A 19,592-nucleotide genomic window follows, 5' to 3' on the forward strand; every position below is an offset into this window, starting at 1 on the left:
CATGCCCCAACCTACTGGGACTTGGAATGAAGCTGCAAGGCAGGTATGTGCCCTTGACCGGGAATTGAACCCCATGATCCTCCTGTGCACAGGCCGATGCTCTAACCACTGAGCCACTGTCCTGGGCTTTCCTGATATTCTTAAAATAAGAACCAAACTTCTTGTGTGGTTTGGAGCCCATGTGAGGCTCCCCAGCCCCTCCCAGTCCATCTCCTCCAGCCTCAATGTCAGTGCTGGGAGCAGGGCCCACTCCTCAGCCGCAGGCAACCCTTGCTTGTCCTTCTCTCTCCTTCAGATCAGTGTACAGGCCACTCCTTTTCATGACTCAGGTGTCTTGTCTGCCCAAATGTCACCTCCTCTTTTCCGTAACCTCTCCCCACTGCCAATCCCTACCCCTTCTCCTTACTATAAAAAAAACCCCGTGTTTGTTTATTTGTTTATTTGCTTACTGGCTCAGACCCCCTCCCCCCCTCCTTTAGACCTCCACAGAGTGAGGATTTTATCCTGTTCACACTTGTATTCTCAGCACTTAGATCAGAGCTGGGCACATGGTTGATGTTTGGCATTTGCTGCACCAATGTTTGGGCAATGCTCCCAGAAATCCCATTGCGGAGTTTCCACAGGGCCTTCCACCCCCTAAAACAGTGTGAGACACCTTCACAGTGACAAGTTCTTCCCTAGGTCTAATGACGCCCGCCCTGTCATGTCCATTTTCTTTTCCTGCTGGGTATTGTGGTCCTCATGCATACCTATCTCCCCACAACCTCCACACACCAGCTAACTCCTTCCCTCAGCCTTTCCTCAGAGATTCTCTTCCTGGAGTCCCTTTGCTCCCCCAGGGAAGAGTACCCCACTTACCACCTGTGAGGGTTGCTGCTCCAACACAAATAAAACACCATGGCCTGAAGACCCCAGGCCTCAGCTCTCCGTCCACCATCATCAGCCACGCTCTGGGCTTCTGCTCTGGACTTGGTCTTCTTTGACCTTGCTTCTGTGGAGCCCTGATATTGCCTCTTCCTTTCTCTTTAAAAATCTCAGCCTGGCTCTAGTCAGTTTGGCTCAGTGGATAGAGCATCAGCCTACAGACTGAAGGGTCCCAGGTTCGATTCCAGTCAAGGGCACATGCCCGGGTTGCACACTCAGTCCCCAGTAGGGGGTGTGCAGGAGGCAGCCAATCAATGGTTCTCTCTCATCATTGATGTTTCTGTTTCTCTCTCTCTCTCCCTTCCTCTCTGAAATTAATAAACAATATATATTTTTTAAAAAAATCTCAGCCTGGTGGCAAAATAGGCCTTTCATACATTGCTGATGGGAATGGAAATGGCACAGCCTCCATGGAGGACCATGTGGAATATCTCTCACAAACCATTGGGCCCTGGGTACCTGTTCACACCTGAAAGTACACACCTGGCCCTTCTGACAAAGGGTTGGGGACTGACCACCTAGTGCCGTCAGGAGAGGACTGGTTTAGAACAAGGAACACTTTGCAGCTGTAAGAAGAAATAGGAAACCCTCTCTGTGCAGATATAGAACAATCCCCAGGACATATTGTCAAGAAAATCCATGATGCCTTAGCTGGTTTGGCTCCATTGATAAAGTGTTGGCACACAGACTGAAGGGTCCCGGGTTCAATTCTTGTCAAAGGCACGTACCTTGGTTGCTGGATCCCCGGCCCTAGTCGGGGTTTGTGCAGGAGGCAACCAATCGATGTGTCTCTCTCACATTGATGTTTCTCTCTGTCCCTCCCTCTCCCTTTCACTCTCTGTAAAAAAAAAAAAAAAAAAAAAAAAAAAAAAAAAGAAAGAAAGAAAGAAAAAGAAAAAATATCCTTGGGTGAGGATTAACAAAAAACAAAAACACATCTGACTCAGGGGTTTCAGCTCTGTTTCCTGTCAATGATTATAGTACACTACCTTTTAAGTAATAAAGAGGAAAGTTAAGAAAATATTTACATTTAAAAATACTAGAAAGATGGGATCTTAGGGAAAAGTTAGTAGGAAACTTGATTGAGATTTCATGTCGTTTTTGTATTACAAATTTAAAAATAAAATAAATAAGTAAAAATATATTATTTTTAAATCACAGTCCTATTTGTGGGGATGCTCCTCTTCTAAGTACTCTAAGATCTTTCTTTCAAGAAATTGAAAGTGCTCAGGAGTCATGGTTGGGTGCAGATAGTAACTTCTGTGTTGTTGGCTGTGACATCGGGGGTGTGGCCTGTCATTCGACCTAGAATGGGCCTTGTTCTATTCCCAACATCAGCACAGTGGGTGGCACACAGTAGGCACTCACTAAATATTCGTTGAGTGAAAAATGAAATAAATGTATGAGTAGAAAGAGTCCTAACTCAGTATTGGAACAGCTCAGTCTTGGCAAAAAGTCCAAACTGAAATAAAATTGTCAAAATGGATGAATGTGAGCAAGGAGGAAAGTGCCAATGCTGTTTCCATCACAAATCAGAAGGCGGTACTCCAGATCTGTGGCCTCCCAACAGATTTCCGAGAATTTTCTTGACACCTGGGGTCTGGACAATCATAACGAGTAAATGCTGAATTAGCGTGTAACAGCAATAAAGCAAAAGCCAAAACAGAACCCCAGCGAAGGCAGGATCCCCTTGGGCCGTCTCATCAGCCCCCCTCTCAGGAGCTTAGTGGTCTTTTGAAGGGCTGTGGCCACATGTGCCTGAGGGCAAACCAACTCCCAGGCACACTCTGTGCTCATGGCCACGTGGGGCTGCTGAGAACGGGCCAAGCACAAGTCTGGAGTACACAGCGGACTCCTGGCACTGGCAAGGGTTGTTGGCATCAGTTATACCCCTTTCAGAGCGTCAGGTTACACGAGAGCCAAAACCCGAAGCTTGCTCAGTGCCCGCCCAGCACGCACCCTTACCTCCTCCCGGCCTGGCTGCCACCTTGCAGCTGGCCTCTTCCTGAGGCAAGGGAACGAGGACCGAATTGCAGCTTCTGCTTGAGCCCTCCCTTCCTCCTCCCCACATCTGACTCAGGGGTTTCTGCAGATGGGTAGCTCTGTTTCCTTTCAAGCCTCTTTGCCAAATTGCCCTCCCTCTTCTTATCCTGGTGGGGGAGTTATCTCCAAGGGGAGCTGGGCTTTTTCTGCAGACTGGAGGCCGAAGGCCTGAGCCGGAGGCCGGCCACAGGGCCTCACAGGGAAAGTGTTGAATTGAAGCAATTTGCCTGGAGCTGGATGTGAGATTAGCCAGAGCCCGGGGCCCTGTCACCACCGGGTGCCTGTCAGATTCCTGCCTGCCCATCCCTCCATCTCTCAAGCCTTGGCTCTGGACTCAAGTGATCATCTCTTGGCTGTGACCTGGGGTGGAGCCCCCCATGTAGCATCAACCACACGTTCCCCGGGGATTTCAGGGCGTGCCCCGGGGCCGAAGGTGGGGCAATGGGCAGGCTGTTATCAAGGGGCTGAGTCTGGGGGCCCTGCTAAGTCCTCCCCGGGCCATGTCCCACAGGGAAGACCCCACACTTTTTCTTCATTGCCTCAGAATGAGCAGTGTTCAGAGGTGTCTCTTGAGCACATATGCCTAGCCCAGAGGGCAACTGGGAACCTGCGCAGACTCGGCGACAACCTACCCTTTTCTAGGACAGACACAGAACAGGGCCTACCAGAGTCCCAGCATCGTGGGTTCAAGGTTGTCTTGACCTACAGAGGCCTGGCCCGCCAAATCTCACTTCCTCCTGCTCCTTCCTGCCTTCCCACTCACTTCTCACACTCAACTCACCCTCTCCTTCAGGAGCTCCGCTCCCTCCCCGCCCCCGGGCCATGGCAAGCCCACACTTAGGAGGCCATCCTTCTTCCAGAAGCCAGTTGAAGTTGGAGCAAGGGAGGGGCGGAGAGGCCCCGTGGAGGGGGTCTCTGGCCATCTCCCAAACTGGAATCTCTGCCTTCAGCTTTAGCAAGAAGCCCAGCAGACCCCTCCCAGGACTGGTCACTCAACCGGAGCACTCCTCGAGGCAGGTCCAGGTCAGAGGGCAGCAAGACCCTCTCATGCCACCCCAGCAGCTGGACCCAGGGTGAGGAGCCCCTCCCAGGGGCCTCAGGCCACGGGGCCTCTCAGGTTCCCTCCAAGGGAGGGGGCTGCTGCAGAGCCAGCTGCAGCTGTGGGAAACCACACACCGCAGCCTGCAGGTGCAAGAGGCCTGGGGGAAGGGGAGAGGATTAACTATTTCTTAGGAGCAGGTCTCCATTTCTTCCATTCCCAAATGGTGGCTTCCCCATGAGGCCGGGCACCACTCTGGGGAGTATGGGCTGGGTACTTGGCCACAGAAAAGTCAAAGAACTTGTGCTCCAGGGAGCGACAAACCCCTGCCCTAGAGGCCCTGAGACCCTGATGCCTGCAGAAAGAGACCAAGGCACCGTTGTTGACTCTGGGCCAGCTTCGGAGGCCACTGAGAAGCCTTGGGCACCATGTCCCTTTTCATGTCTGGCTTCCGTTCCCCTGGGCGAGTCCATGTCATGGGACCCTGCCTGGAGGGAGGTGGAGGGGAGCCTCATCCTCAGCTGCGGCATTCACCTCCGCCCCTGGGGGACCGCCTCAGGCAGCATTAGGTCCGGCCTCAGGGGAGGAGCGGTGGCTGAGCAGACCTGTTCCCACTCAGCCCAGGGCCTCCAAGTGGTAACCATTAGTGGCAAGTAAACTATGGTTTGGACATTGCTCTGGGGTTGTCAAAGGGGCTGGAAGCCACTCAAGGGGAAAGCTTTCACACGAAAGGCTCCTTTCAGCGATGCCTGTCCCCAGGGCGTATTGTGGTGTTAACGCTGCCCATCTGCTGGCCAGTCTGCCTGGGCCAGTCTGGCTTCTCACCCTGCCGTCCACCTGCCTGCTGGGGTGGAGTGCCCACCAAGAGCAGTCTTCTGGCAAGAGGGCCAGGAGGCCCAGGATTCTGTGGGAAAGGCCAGCGCTGCCCTTGTTTGAACCGCCCCCTCCCCCCAATATAACTCATCCTCTCCTCTCTTGATCTCTCCTAAATGTGAGACAGGTAACATTCTCTAGGAGGAACTGAGTTCATTCTGCACACATGTCCGAGCCCCACTACCTGTCGGGCTGTGCGCAGGCTTGGAATGTAGACATGTCCTTGCCCTGGAGGATCAGTCCGGTGGAGTAGACATTCACACTATTCACAAAGATAGACGGTCACACTCTTCAAAGAGAGAGACATTCACACTCTATTCAGAGAGACAGGGAGAGGCGTGCTCTGCTAGGGAAGGCGCCAAGTTCTCAGGGACAGAGAAGAGGCCAATGATAGTAATGGATGTCTGCAGAGAGCTCACAGATGTTCTACAAAACACACAGTGCTGGTTGTTCTGAGCGAAGCAGGATGAGGAAAGGCAAGGTGCTTAGGATCAAATTGGGAATATAAGAATATGAGTCACGGCATAGGGCAGTAAGAGACTGACTGACCCAAGGGGCTTTGGAATTTAGGGCAGGCTCACTCCTCACTGGAGTAATCAGGGAAGGCTTCTGGAAGGAAATGGCGTTTGAACTGGGGGGATGTCAATAGGCTGAGTTGGGGGAAGGTGGACCTAAGTCCTGGGGGCCTTGGAGCCAAAGCAGAGACTAGGGGATGAAACACCTGGGAGGAAATTAAACACTAAAAAGGGTGAGCGATTCTACCAAGATACTAAAGTGAGGGAGTTGTCTCTACTGCTTTCCTCTGCCTCCACCTCCTCAGGAGGGGGCCAGTGATTCCTTCTCCTCTTACCCATCCATTTCTGACCTTATAAATTCGTCCCATCCTACCTTTCCACCCTCAGTTCCCCCTTCTTTACCACAGTATCTTTGTTCCCCTTTCCTGGCACAGAGCTGCCCTGAGTAATAGCAGTGTCTTTTGTTATCCATAGAGACCTTTATTTATTACTAGAGGCCCGGTGCACAAAATTCGTGCACGGGGGAAGAGGGGTCCCTCAGTCCAGCCTGCACCCTCTTGCAATCTGGGACCCCTCAGGGGATGTCCAACTGCCAGTTTAGGCCTGATCCCTCAGTCGGACATCCCTCTCGCAATCCGGGACCACTGACTCTTAACCATTCACCTGCCTGCCTGCCTGATCACCCCTAACCACTCTGCCTGCCTGCCTGATCACCCCTAACCACTCTGCCTGCCTGCCTGATCTCCCCTAAGCACTCACCTGCCTGCCTGATCTCCCCTAACCACTCACCTGCCTGCCTGATCACCCCTAACTGCTGTCCTGCCAGCCTGCCTGATCGCCCCTAACCACTCACCTGCCTGCCTGATCACCCCTGACTGCTCTCCTGCCAGCCTGCCTGATTGCCCCTAACCACTCACCTGCCTGCCTGATCACCCCTAACTGCTCTCCTGCCAGCCTGCCTGATCTCCCCTAAGCACTCACCTGCCTGCCTGATCGCCCCTGACTGCTCTCCTGCCAGCCTGCCTGATCGCCCCTAACCACTCACCTGCCTGCCTGATCACCCCTGACTGCTCTCCTGCCAGCCTGCCTGATCGCCCCTAACTGCTCTCCTGCCAGCCTGCCTGATCGCCCCTAACTGCTCTCCTGCCAGCCTGCCTGATCACCCCTAACTGCTCTCCTGCCACCCTGCCTGATCACCCCTAAACAGCCCCTGCCTCAGCCCCCCGCCACCACGGCTTCGTCTGGAAGGACGTCCAGAATGACGTCCAAAACGTCGTTCAGCTGTCCAATCTAATTAGCATATTATGCTTTTATTATAATAGATTATTTTTTTAAAATATTTTTATTGGTTTCAGAGAGGAAGGGAGAGGAAGAGAGAGAGAGAGAGAGAGAGAGAGAGAGAGAGAGAGAGAGAGAGAAACATCAATGATGAGAGAGAATCATTGACCGGCTGCCCCTGCACACCCCCTACTGGAGATTGAGCCTGTAACCCAGGTATGTGCCCTTGACCAGAATCATACCCGGAACCCTTCGGTCCACAGGCTGACGCTCTATGCACTGACCCAAACCAGCTATGACGTCCATAGAGCCCTGTTAAACCATACCTGAGTTTATGCTAATGAGACGACTCAGGTGGACCCTTAAAACAGTTTCAAGCAAGGGGCTGGCCACCCAGAAGGACTATGGGAAGGTGGGATTAAAGGGTTGGAAATTTCATCCCCACCCTACTTCCAACCTCTGAGGGGAGGAGGGAGCCTGGAAACCGAGTTCAATCACAGGGTCAACGATGGACTCAATCACGCCTATGGAATGAAACCCGTATAGCAACTGCCAGCACTGAAACTCAGGAGCTCCCCGGTTGGTGAACACGCGACGTGCTGGGAGGGTGACACACCTGATGCCCTGAGGGGAAGGCAGGGAAGATCAGCAGCCCCTCCCCCGCCCTTTCTTGTACGCCTCTTCCCCTGGGCCAGTGCAGAGTTGTGCGCTACAGTAACTCTCTATTGTAAACACAGCACTTTAGTGAGTTCTGAGAGTCATTCTAGCAAATTACGGAACCTCAAGGGGGGTAGTGGGAGCCAAGTCAGACAGAAGTGGGGGCCTGGGGACCCCATTTGCACCTGGCGTTGGAAGTAAGGGCAGTCTTCCTGAGGACTTGGTCCTTTAATTTGTGGGACCTGATGCTGACTCGGGGTGCTAACTGCAGGACGATTCGATTGGTCTGACTCAGTTGGTGTCAGAGATGTGTCAGTAAAACCAAAAAGTGTTCCATATAATCTTTTCTATAAATGACAAGCTTAACCCCTTTTTTGTGCCTGAAATGTCTCCTCCCCTTCCATGACCGCTGGTCCACTGGTCTCAGTGTTTCCAAATCCTTTCTCTCCTTCAAACCCACCCCTTTCACAAGTTGAAATTAGAGGTGCTGCTTTTTTTGTTGTGGTTGTTAATCCTCACCCGAGGATATTTTTCCCATTGATTTTTAGACAGAGTAGAAGGGAGGGAGGAGGAGGAGAGAAAAAAAGAAACATTGGTTGGTTGCCCCAACCGAGGCTGAGGATTGAACCGGAAACTCAGGTATGTATCCTTGACCAGGAATCGAACTTGAGACCCTTCAGTCCGAGAGCTAACGCTCTAACCATTGAGCCACCAGCCAGGGATAGGAGTGCTGCTTTGAAGCTCCTCCTTGTCTGCACGAATCTTCCCCTCCTGCCAGGTGGCCTCTGTTTTGAGGGAAGGAACGAGGTGCTGGAGAGGGCCCTGTGCAAAGGAGCTGCTTACTCAGTGCGCCTCGACTAGCAGGAGAAGGCTGCACGGGAGTGAGGCAGGCCGCGGGCCCGGCAGAGCACGCCTTGAAGATGAAGCTCCAGCCACAGACCTCGCCCCGTCTCTTCTTCCTGTGCGCTGTGAGAAGCAGTGTCTTGGGGTGGGCAGGGGTGGGAGGTGGGCTCTGGCTATGCATCTCCCGGCACCGTTGACCTTGATGGTAAATACAGAGTTTTGGCATCTTCTCTATTGTGATTGCCAGTGCTCACTCAGGCCAGCACACACACTCTCCCTCTTGCTGTGCATGTTTGCCTACACACACACACACACACACACACACACACACACGGAGCATGCCAAGCCCGCGTCTGTATGCTCTGGGCTGCAGTTGAGAAGCAGCACACATAGGCTTGGTCTGGCCAGTTCCTCCTCTCCCTTAGTTTTCTTTTGCCAACAATGGTCTTGGCAGCGTGCAGCCCTGTAGCCTGAAAGCCAATGGAGACTGGCTTGTTCCCTCTCCTTCTTATTCTCACCCTCCCTTCCACCCCACACACTCCACCGGTGCTACAGCTGCCTCCGAGGGCCTAGGGCTGCGGCTCCTTTCAGACTGAGTCCATTTCACCTAAACCACGTGGGTTAATCTGGCGGGAGGCTAGGCCGCTCCCCCACCCCACTGGAAGGTGAGTGGGTAGTAGACCCAGAGGAGTTAAACTGGGCTCCTCTGCTCGAGGGCTGCTGGCCTGGGGACAAATGTAGGGGGTTTCAGAAAGTGAACCAGCGGCATTTATGATGCCCCCGGCCGCCTGCCGTATCACCGCCCACAGGGAACGGGTCGGGTCGGAGCTGCCTGGCCTAGATCTGACCTCAGAAAAAGCCTGGCTCCTGTGATATTCGGAACTCCACCTTCCCTGCCTCTTCCAGCCCCGCCCCTCTTAAAGCCTCTCCCAGCACATCCTGGGTCCTAGAAAGAAAGAATTTAAATGGTTGTGTCCAGTTTTCGCTATGACTGTGGCATGACAGGCTTCGTCCCCAGCCGAAGGAATTTTAAGGAGCAGCTTAAGTGAGGAAGAACGTTGCGAAGGATGGGATCTTTCCTTCCTGGCATGATGACACCCGGCTCTCGGCTCTCAAGCAAGTCCCTTCTCCTAATTCACTCCAACTTGGGGGGAGGGGGGTTGTGACTGAGGAATGACCTTAAAGTATCTGGAAGGATTCTAGCTCTTCAATAATTCTTGGGGAATCTTCTTCCATATAATTATCTCTTCCTTGAGGTAGTCTCAGTTCAACAGACCCGTGTCTCTTTATCATGGGGTCTGGGGAAACAAAACCCATCTCAGGCTCTAAATGGAATCTAATTCCATTTCATCTAGCCCAGTGGTTCTCAACCTTCTGGCCCTTTAAATACAGTTCCTCATGCTGTGACCCAACCATAAAATTATTATCGTTGCTACTTCATAACTGTAATGTTGCTACTGTTATGAATCGTAATGTAAATATCTGATATGCAGGATGGTCTTCGGCGACCCCTGTGAAAGGGTCGTTCGACCGCCAAAGGGGTCGCGACCCACAGGTTGAGAACCGCTGATCTAGACCTTGATCAGAGTCTCATCCTAATTTCTCTCCCAGCTACCCCAGCCCCTGAGAGGCACTTTAGCACCCTCAAAGCCACCCCACGGCATTAGATTCACATTTTTAACTGGAAGGCACCTTGGAGCTTATCAATTCTAACTCCCCAGGGAGGAGACTGAAGCCCACCCATGGGAAATGACTTGTTCAAGGTCACACCACATTTTAGTGGCAGAATTGAGATGAGAGCTCAGGGCTTTGACTCCTGATCCAGTGCCGTTTCTGCAAAGCCACACCACTTTAGCATCGCCACTCAGTTCAGAGCTTGGGACCAGGTGCGAGGTCTTTAGGAAGGATCAGTCCCTGTTGTACCCCCCACCCTCCAAGAAAGCTCTTGTTTTGTGTTTCATTGACGCAGTAAACTGCAGCAGGCTCAGGGTTAGGAGGAGGCCGGGGGTTCGGGAAGCTGCTGGGCTCCCCGCCTGTGCGGATGGGGGTTTGTCCAAACCGACCTGGGGAGCAGGTGTGGGCCCTTTGTCCCAGAGCTTCTCGAAGAACAGTTTGTTCTGCAGGGGCTGCAGCCAGGGTGGAGAGTGACAGACACCATCACCGCCCTGGAGCCTGCTGCAGCTGCTTCCTGTTGTCAGAGGGCTCCTCCACCCAGGCCTGAGCTCCCTGGCACCCCCTTGCCCCTGCCTAGCTCTCCACATGGTCACCTGCCTCACTGGGCCAGTGGCTTCCCATGGACAGAGGAAGACCGAGGTAACGGGTGAGAGCTGAGGAAGGACCAGGCACATTCCCAGCCCCATTGCTGTGCAGACAGGGTCTCGTGCCCTGCCAGTGCATGTTCATTGCTGCCCATCTTCCCTTCCCTGCCTGGAGGACCTTTCCTACCCGCTCTGCAGAGCTGAAGGCTCCCCACGCTTGGGGCCCCCTCAGCCTTGCCTGCAGTGACTTGCCCCTGCCCGGAGGATTGTCCAGCCTGAGGACGTGGGCTGGTCCCACGCTGCCGTGTGCTGTGGTTTGACATTTCGCCTGGGTTTGCTTTGTCTCCTCTTGAAGACTTTATGACAGGAAAATTTGGGTCCCTAACCACTACCTCCTCCTTCAGAGAAGATCCCTTACAGAGCTGAGCTTAGAGCTGACCCTATTGTGGGGGAAATAAAACCTCACCGAATGTCCCAATGCCTCTGTCTTAGTTCCTGCCTGAATGTCAGTCAGGCCAGGCTGGGAGGGGGAGGACGACGACAGGGGCTTCCCTCCCCAGAATATTCTGCCTGCAGTCACGTTGCCTCATTACAGGAAGCTGGCCAAGGCCTGCCCCTCTCCAAGCCTGCTCCCCGGCCCCCTCTGACTAACAGTGAGTGCTATGGGGCTGACCGGAATGGACCAGCCCTTGTCCGACAAAGGACTCCTACGTGTGAATGCTGGCAGGTGGATGGCAAGGGAAAGGGAAGGGTGGTGGGCACTTGCCAGGCTTCCCCCAGGACCACTCCAGCGCACCACTCACAGAGCACGCTCAGTGGGGCCTCTGCAGCCTTGCTCTCTCCTCTACCCCCAATCTCAGGTAGGGCCTAGCTAATTCTACCCGGGGGATCTGAGAGGGGCTGGGGTGGGGGTGGAGTGAGCAGTAACCCGGGACTCTCAGCCCAGGCTCTTCCCCCTATTGTGAAATGGCCTTGGATGAGGGCCAAGCAGGAAGCTGCCTCCTATATCTTCTACTGTGAGTCCTGGTGCCTGGGGTGTGAGGATGGATGCCAGGCTCTCTCCTTCCCAAGGGAGGGCAGAGGCCAACACAGAGCCGACCTGCTAGGAGAGCCTGAGCTGCCCTGGGCTAATCATGAGGGGCCTATGCTTTTCCTTCCACCCTCTGTCCCAGGCCCTGGGGCTTTCCGAGGGCTGTGAAGGGCAGTGGAAAGTACATGGCCTGAGGCTCAGGCTTCCAGCCTTTACCCTGCCACTACCAAGCTCTGTGACCCGGGGCCAGTCACGTTCCCTCTTGGGCCTCACTCGCTTTTCTTACTTGCCAGTAACCAGGCGGTAAAGGCTTCTTGCAGCTTGATGTTGTGACTCACTGAAGTCCGTGATTCATGGACGTTATTACCAGGACTTGGCTCCGATCTGACGGGAATCTGCCCATTGTGTCTGTCTAGGTTCCCCGCGTAACTCGACATCTGCTGGTCTCTCAGAGCCATTTGTGGAGTGGCTTCCTTGGACAATGAAGAATGAATGATGACAGAGGCTAAGAGATGAACAGCACCTGTGACTTTTGGGAGTTAGGGCACCTGGGTAATTTGTACAGAAACTCTGACTTTATAATTTCTTGTCCTTGACTTCCAGGCAGGAAATTTAAAATGTTGGGACCCCTAGTCATCATGAATCAAGGGTCCCCTCCTCCCACTCGCTGCCCATGGAAGCGGGGGAAGGCAGCCAGGAAGAGGACAGAGTTCTTGTTTTTGTTGTTGTTGTTGTTGGGGGCAGAGTCCTTCGTGCCCCAGGCCTCCAGCCTCCGCGGGACAGTTTGAACGACAACCACACTTGCTTGTCCTGGTCTCAGTTTCCCTCATACAATATGGGGTGCGGTGACCCCCCTCCTCCTGAGGTTCAGCGAGGAAGAAACTCATCGCAGGGGGAGACCTGTTAAAGACCACGGGTGTTTTATGAGTGCCACAGCCCGGTTCTGTGCACGCTGACTTGTGTATATACGACGGGGTGCAGTCTGTGGGGTACTGAGAACTTTTAATCTCCCCAAAGCCCACCTTCAGAGTCCTTTCTTTGTTTAAAATTGCCTAAGTTGCCTCCAAAAATGGAGTGTGTGTGTGACATATGTAACCATTTGTCATGAGCCTGTTAGCACGGTTTGGCTCCCAGATGGGTTGCTCTGCTCAGTGAGCTGAGGTTAGTGAGCTGGGGTTTGGTGGGGGTGGAGAAGAGGGGGTTTTGGAGGATGGAATATTTGTACTTGAGTAGGAGGGGAAAATAACAATGAAACCTGGCCTTGCACCATGCTTTCTCACTTATGACAACCCACAGCAGTGTGAGGCAGACACACCCATTTTACAGTTGAGGAAATGGAGGCTCATCGGGGTTGAAGAAGTGACTTTCCTTCAGAGACACAGCCAGCAGGTGGGGAGCCTAGAATCCGAGAACTAAGGACCGGGGAGGCAGGAAAGCCCTGTGCGGTGTGGGAGTGTGCGGGTGTGGCTGGGACGTGGGGCGCAGGGCCTTGGACGTGGCTCCATACCAAGAGGGCGGGAGAGAAAGATGAGAGGTGGGCTCCCCAGCTTTTCTGCTCTGCCCAGGCCTCATTCCCAACTTCCCACCTTCTCCTACACGTCCCACCCCCTCCCTGGACACCTGACAGGCCCTGGGCTCCCAGGCTGTGCTGTTTGCTGCTCTTCTCCGGGCGCAGAAGCAGCGCGGCACGGGGCTGGCTCTAAAGTGGGTGAACCCGGGTTCCGATCTCCACTCCACCCCTTACTGGTTGTGTGACCAGAGGCACCTTGTTGTGTCACCTCTGGTGCCTCAGTGTCTCTGTCCAGAAAACGGACATAAACAACGTTCCCCGCACATGACTCTTAGGAGGGTTCAAGAAAGAAGGTACTTAAAGCACTAGGAGTGAGCCTGGCACTTAGTGAATTCTTAAAAATATAAGCCACCTATTATTATCTGAGAAAAAAAAATCAGTTCCTCCTCTAATGCAGATCTCGGTCAGCTTCCTGTGACCCCTCACCTAGCGCAGCGCGCCTGGCACGAGTGGGTGCTTGTCTAGTCCTCGCTCAATGATGGAATGAATGACAATATCCGTCACCCAGAAACTTCTAGCCACAGCAGAAATGACTTTGAGAAATAATGACCAGAATCTTGGATACTGGTATGGTCCCAGGTAACGGGACAAAAGATCTGGGAAGACGGGCGGCCCGCGGCTGCGCTTGTCCGGCGAGGTCAGGGCGTCCCCTGCCGGCCGCAGGGAGCGCTGCAGGCGGGGCTCGGCCGGCGCGCCCGCCTCTGAGGTGCCCGCCTGGAGGGTGGACGTGGTGGTATTGCCTACTTCCTTATTTCTCTGTGAGCAAAGGGAAGGCCAGTGCCAACCACTGACACTCGTGAGCTCCAGTAACTTCCCTAGGGCCCCCAGGCGGGGCCGGGGGCTGAGAAGCAGTAGCTCTCAGAAGTTTGCACGTGGAAGTAATTTTAGCAATCTGGCCTAAGTCTATAACGTAATGGTGACACATAAAAGAAATACATCTATTTGGTGCTTACCGTGAGCCCTTTACACAGATCATCTCACTGAAACCTGACAACAACCCTTTGGGGTAGGTGCCAGGCGGAGGAAACTGCAGGTACGTACCTAGCTCAAAGTGAGGGGCAAGAGGCAAACCCGGGCCCCCCTGACTCCCAGGCCGGTGCTCTCGCCAGGCCGCTCCAGGCCGCTCGGGCTGGGATCTAAACCTGGGAGTTCATCCTGGGCGCGTGGGAAGCAGAAGCCCCGGGGGCCCCGCAGCTCCCAAGAAGATACACAGTGAAGGCTTGTGCATTGACTGACTGATACGAAGAATAAAGGAATTGCTAGTTGGGAGTGTCTGGGTGGATGCAGTTTAAGGAATGTGTTGCCATGGCTACGGGGAGGTTACTCTCTCATTCTGAGCACCCGGATGTCTAGGACACACCCTCAATTCCCCCTGGCCTCCCCTGTGGCCTTCTCTAGGTTGCTGCCACCAGAGCTAACCGCGTCCCACAGACCCAGGGGGGCTGCCATGTCATTCCCTTCTGTTTCAATGACACCCTCCCTCCCTTCCTTCACCCTGAGCTGACCCTGACGGCAGCACACTGGGCCTACAGGGAGGCAGTTCAGGTCCCGCGGTGCCCCTCAGGGTGACCCTGGAAACCAGCACAGCATCTGGCAAGGTGGGCACTCATCCATGCTTGTATCATCGTGACCTGCTTCTGTAGAACGAATCCCTCTTGACAAAGTGAAAAGGGAACCGCCAACTCCAATCTAAGGCACTAGGGTGCCTACCTTAGCTCACCTACCTCTCCCCAGTTCACAGGGTAGGCACTTGAATTACGTCCCCATTTTATAGACGAGGGAACTAAAAGACCGAAGGATTTAAGTAAATTTGGAATAAAAAAAATTAGCAGGTGTTTGCAGTGAAAAACCATGTACTGAGCACACCCTCCGGTGCCATCTGATTATAGGTTTTCTTGGCCTTTAAACTAGTTTGCAACCCGCAGGTTGGAGAGACCGATGGCGGTGCTGAGGTTCAGTCTATGCATATGCAAATGAATTCTGTTCAACCTTCCTCTCTTGTGAGAAATTCAATTTTGCTTCCATTTATACATTCATTTCAATACTCCGGATCTATAAATGGTCTGTTCTTTGAATTCACCTTGAATGAGTTGTAGCATCTCTCTGGTTCCCTGATTAATAATAAAGTAAATAGATCTTAAATATGTGTGTGAGAGTCATTTCACCTTTTTTAAAAAAAGTGACCTTTCAATAGCGACCATGTAATTTGCCTCCAGTCACTTAGGCAAGGAGAGGTAGAGCTGTTACTCAAACCCAGGCAGCCAGGCGGCATGGCATCCGTGTTTATAACCATCACTATAGTCCAGACACTGCAAAGCTTAATTGCATTCGAGTACCCACAGCTGTAAGTTAATCAACCCATATCTAAATAAGACCTTTTGACCTAATTCAAACCCTAGCCCTAATTAAAACCTAATAAATTCAATCGTACTCTGCCTAAGGAAAGGACATGTATGGCCACAGCATTCTGGAGAGATGATCTTAGGTGATACAAGCGGACACTTCTCCAGGCCCTGAGGCCCCAGGCCCTGAGGAGTACGGGGTGTTCTCTCCTCCCAGGTCAGCCTGCAGCAGGCCCACACTTGGGCCTAAGGCTGGGCAAGTACACGCAGGTGTTCTGTGCTGGGGGGCTCGGTGCTGCACTCAGTGCTGCCTAGGCCTTTGCCGAAGGCCCCAGGAGGTGGGAGGGGATTTGGGAGATATTTTCATTTCCCAGTTCTCTTAGGGTGAGTGCAGGAGAAGAGGCCAAAAGGTGTCTGGTCCATGTAATTTGGAGACTGGAACCCAGCTTCCTGCCTCACATACTCCTCTGCTCCAAGGGCCAAAAGCCATCAACCTAACTGCAAGGCAGAATTTTGTGTTTTTGACAAAATTTAACCATGTCTTTTTAACATAGACTCTCAGTTTCATTGTTCACTGAGCTGTCTTTATTCCAGACTGATCATTAACAATCCATTGTTTTCCTCATTGGGGAATTTATTTTTGGATCTCTATTTTTAAAAATTGACTTGCTTCATTATTACTTTATTCATTCACGCCACATTATTTTGTTGCATAGTACTGATTTTTATGATTCCTTTTTTATGGCAAATGATGCTGTTTTTTCATTTATGATAACGATATTAAACAAACTTCCTTAAGTGTAAAATGAGCCAACTTGAAGAAAAATATTAACTAATAATACAGGTGGTATTAGATTAGCAAAAATCAAGAAGACAGTATCTTTGCCCGACCAGTGTGGCTCAGTGGTTGAGCAACGACCTATGAACTAGGAGGTCACAGTTCTGATTCCCCATCAGGACATGTGCGGGGGTTGCAGGTTCAATTCCCAGTAAGGGGTATGCAGGAGGCAGTCAATTGATGTTTCTATCTCTCTCTCTCTCTCCTTTTCTCTCATTAAAATCCATAAAAATATATTTTACAAAGGAAAAAAGAAGGTGGTATCCAAATGACGGAAGGGGGCTGGTCCATAAATAATAACACTGTTTATTGGGAATTCGTTATGTGCCAGCCCCAATGCTATGGTATCCACAGTAGCATTGTCCAGTAGAATCTGTGATGACAGAAACACTCCATTTCTGTATTAGCCAAGATATATGTAGTTATTGAATCTCCGAAATGTGGCTAGTGGGACTAAAGAATTGAATTTTTTCTTTTACTTAATTTTAATTATTTAAATGTAAGTATCCATATTTACCATGTTAGAGCATGCCTAAGAGTCTCAATTATAGCATTTTGTAAAATCTTGATAACATCTGTGAAGTATTATCTCCATTTTGCTGATAAAGAGATTTAAACCTTCAGAAACTGTCTAAGGCAGTGGTTCTCAACCTTCTGGCCCTTTAAATACAGTTCCTCATGTTGTGACCCAACCATAAAATTATTTTCGTTGCTACTTCATAACTGTCATGTTGCTACTGTTATGAATCATAATGTAAATATCTGATATGCAGGATGGGCTTAGGCGACCCCTGTGAAAGGGTCGTTCGACCGCCAAAGGGGTTGCGACCCACAGGTTGAGAACCGCTGATTTAGGCCAACCCTTAGATCCCACAAGCACTGCAACTGGTTCCCCTTAAATTCATGACCATGAATATCAAGCCGGCTCTGATGTTCTCTGGCAATCTGATACCACGTCTCGAATATGTTTGTTCTCTGAGGATTTCATGGTTTCTTTCAAATGTTCAACACCCTCTGCCCACTTCTCATCCTAAGCTGATGACCTTTTGTAGCAGACCTCTGCTGGGTTTTGGTTCTCCAGGATCTGAAGCTATTTGTAATCTCCCATTGTGTAGTTTTTGATGAAAGGCAAAGAAAATAAAAGGGTCGGAGGGGTTACCCTCTATCTGCCCTCAGGACTTAGATGTTGACCAATCTGGGACTCGCAACAAAGACTCTGACTTCTAGAAATTCCAAAGCCTACGGCTCGTTAGAGATTATTCCTAGTGGTGGTCATGGCAGAGTGGTCCTGTGCTAGTAGCCCCATAGGAGGGGTTTTCACCAGACTGTTCCAGCCTGTGCTAGTCCCGTAGCATATGAAAATGACTCTCCAAATTTTTTTATAGTGTTTACCGCACCACCGAGCTCCAAACTTGTATATTCAGCTGCTTGCTTGATAGTTCCACTTACACATGTCATAGGCATCTCAGATATTACTTCACCAAAACAAAAACTTTTCATCTTTTTTTACAAAACTTTTTACTTCCTGGCAGAGCCAAGGTTGGGAGAAGAATGGAGCATCTGAGCAGCACCTCCAGCCTCCTCTCTTCTCCCCGCACCTCACTCTCACGACCTACCTGCCTGCCGCCTACTTGTCCCCCAAAACATCTTCCACCTCAGGGAGTTCCCACTTGAACAAAGGCATCAAGGAGGTGTACATGTCCCTGCCTACGGGTGATATGTATGTCCGGACTGATGATACTGGAGAAGGCCTGCGATGCAAGACCCTGACCTTGGACAGTGAGCCCAAGTGTACAGAAGAGTTGCCCAGGTAGAATTTTTTTAAAAGTATATTTTACTAATTTTTTACAGAAAGGAAGAGAGAGGGATAGAGTTAGAAACATCGATCAGCTGCCTCCTGCACACCCCCTACTGGGGATGTGCCCCTAACCACGGTACATGCCCTTGACTGGAATCGAACCTGGGACCCTTCAGTCTGCAGGCCGACGCTCTATCCACTGAGCCTAACTGGTCAGAGCGCCCGAGTAGAATTTTGATGGCTCCAGTACTTTACAGTCTGAAGACTCCAACAGTGATATGTATCTTGTCCCTGCTGCCATGTTTCAGGACCCTTTCCACAAGGATCCCAACAAGCTGGTGTTCTGTGAAGTCTTCAAGTACAAATGAAAGCCTGCAGAGACCAATTTAAGGCATACCTGTAAAGGGATAATTGACATAGTGAGTAATCAGCACTCCTGGTTTGGAATGAAGCAGGAATATACTCCTTTGGTTGACTTTCCAGTGGCTTCCTTCGGCCCCAGGGACCATACTACTGTGGGGTGGGAGCAGACAGAGCCTATGGCAGGGATATTGTGGAGACTCACTACCCAGCCTGCTCATAAGCTGGCATCAAGACCAAGGGGCCAAATGTTGAGGTCATGCCCACTCAGTGGGAATCCCAGATAGGACTCTGTGATGGAATCTTGCACTAAGAGTGTGAAGCTTTGGAGTGACAGCAACCTTTGATCCTAAGTCCATTCCTGGGAGCTGGAATGGTGTGGACAGCCACACCAACTTCAGCACTAAGGTCATTCGAGAGGAAAACGGTCTGACGTACATTGAGGAGTCCTTCCAGAGGCTGAGCAAGCAACACCAGGACCTCATTGGAGCCTATGATCCCAAGGGGGCGAGACAATGCCCGGAACCTAAGAGGATTCAAGGAAACCTCCAACATCAACTGATTTTTTGCTGGTGTGGCCCACTGTAGCACTAGCATCCGCATTCCCGGGCTGTGGGCCAGGAGGAGAAGGGTTACTTTGAAGACAGGCACCCCTTTTCGGGGGTGACAGAAGCCCTCATCTGCATGGGTCTTCTCAACGAAACTGGTGATGAGCCCTTCCAGTACAAAGACTAAATGGACTAGACTTGCAGCCATCGAACCCCTCCTAATTAATTCTTCATCCCGCTCCCACTCTTGCCTCCCTCTCAATTGTTATAATAGTTGTAACTCAAAGGGTGGAATATCAAGGCCTTTTTTTTTAAGGCCTTTTTTAATTCTTCGTGAAAACAAAAGCAAAAGCTTTTAACTTCCTAAGTCTTTCTTATCTTAACAAATGGCACCACCATCCATCCAGGTGCTCAAATAAAAAAACCTATGAGACAGCCCTGATTTCTCTTTTCCTCTTAATGCTCATATCCAATTGAATGACAGTCCTGTTGACTTTACAGTGTCTTCATTTAAGGTTGTCTGTAGGTTCTGCAACTTTAAGCAAAATGACCTGTAATGAAAACAATTTTACTATAGACTAATTTATATAAACAAGAGTTAAGTTCCCAGGGCATGTCATCAACATAATGAAATGATGTTGAACAAAATAAAGTTAATTGAGGACCTGCTGTATAC

General features: G+C 51.3%; 1 pseudogene; it reads left to right on the top strand.

Moving 5' to 3' along the window:
- Window positions 1-10,431: 10,431 nt before the first annotated feature.
- LOC132225942 (glutamine synthetase-like) lies at window positions 10,432-19,103 on the top strand (annotated as a pseudogene).
- Window positions 19,104-19,592: the final 489 nt, after the last annotated feature.

Source organism: Myotis daubentonii, chromosome 1 (assembly GCF_963259705.1).
Source record: "Myotis daubentonii chromosome 1, mMyoDau2.1, whole genome shotgun sequence".
In the NCBI taxonomy this organism is placed as follows: domain Eukaryota; kingdom Metazoa; phylum Chordata; class Mammalia; order Chiroptera; family Vespertilionidae; genus Myotis; species Myotis daubentonii.